This window comes from Peromyscus maniculatus, chromosome 17, assembly GCF_049852395.1.
Source record: "Peromyscus maniculatus bairdii isolate BWxNUB_F1_BW_parent chromosome 17, HU_Pman_BW_mat_3.1, whole genome shotgun sequence".
NCBI lineage: Eukaryota > Metazoa > Chordata > Mammalia > Rodentia > Cricetidae > Peromyscus > Peromyscus maniculatus.
Window position 1 is genome coordinate 62,547,702 of NC_134868.1, and position 5,308 is coordinate 62,553,009.

At 45.5% G+C, this 5,308-nt stretch overlaps 1 long non-coding RNA gene across 2 annotated transcripts; it reads right to left on the reverse strand.

Annotated features, from left to right (window-relative positions):
- Nucleotides 1-1,266: 1,266 nt before the first annotated feature.
- On the reverse strand, nucleotides 1,267-3,864 carry LOC143269128 (uncharacterized). Of its 2 annotated transcripts, none has more exons than XR_013045495.1 (2): nucleotides 3,612-3,864; nucleotides 1,267-1,459 (listed from the first exon to the last, which is right to left on the reverse strand). It is a non-coding gene; the product is annotated as an uncharacterized LOC143269128 (long non-coding RNA). The 2 variants fall into 2 exon arrangements; XR_013045494.1 differs by lacking the exon at nucleotides 3,612-3,864 and adding an exon at nucleotides 3,342-3,447.
- Nucleotides 3,865-5,308: the final 1,444 nt, after the last annotated feature.

Genomic DNA, 5,308 nt, shown 5'->3' on the forward strand with positions numbered 1-5,308 from the left:
AGTCCCACCTCCAGTCCTTGGCGTCCCGTGTAGGGTTTCCTTTTTCCGAGAAGCCCTTCTTATTTGTACCCAAGACTAACTCAGACACCATTGCCAAGATGCAGGGCACCTTTGCAGAGCTGGACCACAAGCAGGAGAGGAGGGCACTCAAACAGCCAAGACGTAGCTCTTATAAAGGCTATGCCAGGTGTGGTGATGCTCCTGTAGTGACCCAGCCTGTCCTGGACATTCGGCAGATGACTCTATGACCTCCATCATACCCCATATGTGGGACCAGCTTCCCCGTATGCTGCCCTCAGGCATTATCCCCATTTCCAGGCCTCACTCCATGCGGGATCTCTCCAGGGTCACTCCACACAGCAGCTCATTCTGGTCCAGGTGCTACCAGCTCACTCTCTCTCTGAGAATCCACCCAATGATGTCTTGCTCCTCGCTAACCCCCCAGAAACCCACCAGCCCATGCTGTCCATCTTTTCAATCGATTCTCTGGCTTCAAGAAGGTAAGCATCTGTCAAGAAGGTGAGCATCTGGGCTCAGGGCAGCATGATAATTCCTATGTGGAGTTTGCCAAGGTTCAGGCTGTAGAAGTACAATGCCTATAAGGCTTTATGATCACCCAGAACAATGCCACCAAGATTCCCTTTGCCAAGAAGCAGGTCCTTCCCTACCTGGAGTGCCCCAGGCTCCTCCTTCGGTTCCATTCTTCAAGACCTGCCTCTCTTGGTGGCCTTCTCAGAACCATGTGCAGATGTGTAGTTGTTACACAGAATTGTATCTAGAGTCTGACCCCATACTTTGCACTTGACACTTGAGGCCGTAATTAAAGTGGCTTTTTGAAGTTTAGTTTTCGACTATCAATAAATGCTTACTAAAAAATAGCTTTGAAAGAAGAGGGTGGGTCAGTGAGAGGGCTCTGCAGGTAAAGATGCTTGCTGCCAAGACTGGTGACCCAAGTTCCATCCCTGGGGCCCACCTGATGATAAGAACTGACCCCTGCAAGGTGTCCTCTGACCTCCAGACACATGGTGTGGTACATGTGCCCACACACATTCAGAACAGAATTTAGAGATGGAGCAAGGAGTGAAAATGACCCATAATTCCTGGCACCTCCTGTCCTAATAGCACACTTCATCTTCTGACTTGCATGAACTACCAGGCCACAGAGCAAGCTCTCCCCTTCTGTATTTCTTTAACCTGCTGTACATCTTTCCATGCCAGTAAAAGTCTATTTGTATCCCTATAAACATAAACACAGTAACATCATCATTTTGAGACCCTGTGATGTTTTTATTATGTATCACAACAATTTGCAATGTTTCATGTGAGTGCCTTTCATCTCCTGCTCTGTGTTCTCTGCTGGGTCCTTCAGCTCAGCACAAGTGGACATATTTTATTTATCCTCATCTCTTCCTTGAGTCTTGAGGTCAGTGCCTGACACATAATGGAGTCTCAACATTTCCTGTTGAGTGAATGAGCAGATGAATGAGTGACTCCATCAATCAACTCCTCCCCCACCCCCACCCCCACTCCTTTTTCTTTCTGAGAACACAGACACTCCTGGGCCTTTGGAACAACCATACATTTCTCTGTGGTTAGCTGTCCACCTGGAAGCTGTGTGTAATAAATGCCACATCACAGGAAGTTTAAAAGGATGAAAGAGATAGTATTTATAAAATACTTAACTTCTTTAGAAGGACAATCCTCGCCAAGTCCAATGAGTGTACTGTTATCGCGGATTCTGCCCAGCCCCATTAATCACATGCGATTCCCTGGCTTGCGTTTTCTCTGAACAGCTGTGCATCTGAGCAGTTGTTCCCTGAAAGCGCTTCCTGGAAGCTGAGTGGAGTGCTAGCCTCTGTGAGTGTCACACCTTTTCCAGAATTGCAGGATGTTCTACACTAATTAAAAAGGTGATTTTCCCCCTAATCCTCTCAGTCAGGGGTTGGAAGTTATTATTACCCTAATTTTGCCGCTAGGAAACTGACACAGAGCTCACTCAGCATTAGAGCAAAGATAATAGAGGCAGAACTTGGATTTGAATTCTCTGATTCTCAGTCTACTTGTACATTTACCTTAAAATGTAATAGACTTTTCAAGTCTGTGGAAAAAAAGAAACAAAATTTCCTTAAAATGATACTGAGTTTTAAGAATTAAAATATTGGCTACAAGGTATCCAGGTCAGAATGCTCATTGGTGAAATTCCTTGATTGCAATTATTTTAGAGAAAGCACTCACGGTGAAGGCAGTTCTTCCTTCCCTTTAGGCTTTTAAAATTGGGCATAATCTCAAAACATGCAGGATGCTCAGGACTGCTGCCAGATGGATGGCACAGCCCAGGTGCTAACTCTAGAGTGCTCTCATTACACTGGAAATGTGCTTGCTGTAGTTTTTACAGGTAAACAAATTGTCTATGCAGACCAGGTTGGGATAGAGTTTGGCTGATTTCTCTGTTCTCATCCCAGCATTTACTGAACTGTGGACTTCTGAGGGGAACAAGGAAACTGAGATACTGTCTCTCGCAGAACCACATTTCTTTGCGAACCATCAGGAGCAAATGACAAAAATATGCATAGAAACACTGTAAGATCCCCCCCCCCCCCCAGGACTGTATGCATGTAGGAGGTGAGGTTTGGAGAAATGGAGAGAAGTGATGGATGGGAACAATGGAGGATCATGAGGCAGGGGAGTGATGGAGAGGAGAGGTGGAGGGCAGCTAGGGCATGGCTTTTTGAAGAAACACCTTTGAGCAGGGACCTGAGTCTGAGAGAAAAATATGCCAGCACATTTTGTGACTAGCACACAGACTACAAGTCTGTTTTCCCTGCCTGAGAAACTGTACTTTTTTCTTATACGTCTTTCAAGCTTCAGCTTCCATGATGTTGTTAGCCTTTCCCTTATTCTTGGAGTATGTGTGTGTGTGTGTGTGTGTATGTGTGTGTGTATACATGTATACATTCACATGTTTAGCAGTACATATGTGTGCACAGGTGTTGTAGAGGCCAAAGTAAAGCCGTAGGTGTCTTAGATGCCATTCACCCTGTGTTTTTGTTTTCTTTTGAGGCAGTGTCTTTCACCGGCCTGGAACTCACTGAGTAGGCTAGACTGGCTGGCCAACTTCTACCTCCCCAACACTTGAGTTACTAGTGCACGATATCATACCCAGCATGAATGTGCACTCTGAGGGTGGAACTCAAGTCCTCTTACTTGCACAAGAAGCACATAATGAGCTTCGACTCCTTTACCCTCTTGGTGTTCTTTGAACACATTGACTTCTGCTTCCACTGCAGTTTATTAGATTGTGTAATGTGCAAAGACCCTGCAGGCTGCTCCGGGACACTCACCCATCAAAGGAAGGGCTCAGGGAATAACTCTTGAGGTTGTAGTGCCAACCCAAGAGCCCAACAGGTAGAAGATGCTTGGTCATGTTGTCCTAAGAACATAGCCTCTTGTAGATTCTAGAACTCTCTGTGTGGTGTAGGAGAGGCGAAGAGGCTTGGTAACATGGTGTTAGAATCACCATCCTGGTGGCACCTGTCCTTTTTCTTATCTTGTTTTAATTGCCTTGTATTTGGCACTAAACAAAGAATAGGATGTAACAGACGACACCTTACCAAAACAATGATTTCTTCCTGAATCGTCACTGCTTTCTGGAACACACTTTTGGCACCACTTGGGGACATTTCAATCCTGGGAGGCAGATAAGTCATATTTAATGCTGTCAGAATGCATTCTTCTCTTTCTGGGTCCCCGACCCCTAAAAGAACACAGGAATTCAATGAGTTGCCTCTCTCTATTCCTAACAGCAGCTGCTGAGCCACAGAGCCAGCCAATTCTTCTGTAAGGCTGTTTCCAATTTCTGTACCTCTTTGCTGTTCTGGTTCTGTTTGGAAAGTAAAGAAAGTTTAAATATTTTGAACCCCAGGGTCTTCTGTGGCATTCTTACGTCTTCTCTCCTTTCACCAAAACATAAAGCACCCACAATCATTTGCTCGGATAAACTCGTTCTTTTCTATTCCTGTGGTAGGATGGAGCATAATCCAACAAATCAGTCTTCTCCCGAGTCTGTCACCATCTTTCTGATGTAAGAGGCCTAGAGTCACCACGGAGAGCATTCATCTCTGAGGAGGCAGCCCAGATGGGTTATCTCAAAGAGGAAGCATGTGAGAAAAGGCGCTGGCCCAACATTCCAGAGAGGCAGGGTGCAATTAGGAACTTGCTCATTCTCTTCCTACGTCCCTAATAGGGCATCGCTGGTAAATGGTAATTAAGACACAGCTTTGGGGCACTGCAGTGCAGCTCTCACAAATGGACCAACTCGTTTTGTAAAAATCCTATCCACCAGCCTCTTTGATCCCACCTGTGGGCCACACCTGCTCCTCTCCTGGGTTCAGCAGCCTGCCCAGGCTGTACAAAGACTCCAAGCCTCCTTCGTGCCTTGTACCCAGGCACACATACACCTGTTGCCCTAGACCATGTTCGCTGGCTTTGATCTCGAGGCACTGTAGAAGCCATCAGCTGTGACAGGATTTTTTTTAGGCCTCATTGCCCTGGAATGCAGGTCTCAAGGGCTCTGCCCCTGCAGATCTGATAATGAATGTTCCAGGAGGGGAGCCTGGTATGTTGGGATGTTCCAAAGACATTCTTTCATACTTCATTGTTCCGGGGGACTAGCCATTGGTAATGAGTAGTGCATAGATATAGGGTCAGGGAACTTTCCGAAAGGCAGTCCAGACTCCCTCCCACACCCAGGACCGTCCCTGCTGGACATGGTTGTTCCTTGCCATGGCTAATGTTTTGTTATTCCTTCCTTGGGGGGTCCTGATTCAGAAAGCTCACCTCCCTCTCAGCCAGCAGGTGGGAAAACTATATAAAAGTTAAGGCTCCAGGCATCTGAAGGACTGAAATATTTTACAAGAAGAAACACACACACACACACACACACACCAAAAACCAGTGCAGTTAACCCTTATTTAAATCAAATCGCATTTAGCATATATAGCCACCGCTTTTTTATCTTTTTTTTTTAAAGTGGGCCACCTAAAATGTAAGAGACTTTTGCCAAAAGCCACATCTGACTTGAATAAGCAAATCTGTTGTATATAGCCCATGCATGTAAAACAAAATCCAAATGCAAGCACGCATGCTTTCAATTCCTCAGCGACAGATTCCATATCTTATTTGTGTGTATCTTTGATGTCTATTATGTTATGCCTTCTGAAGCGATTACATTGCTTTCATTTAATAATTTTTTTCAAGTTGTTTTAAGCCTCTGAATGAAAAGACCAGGAAAAAGGGGGGGGGGCTGGAT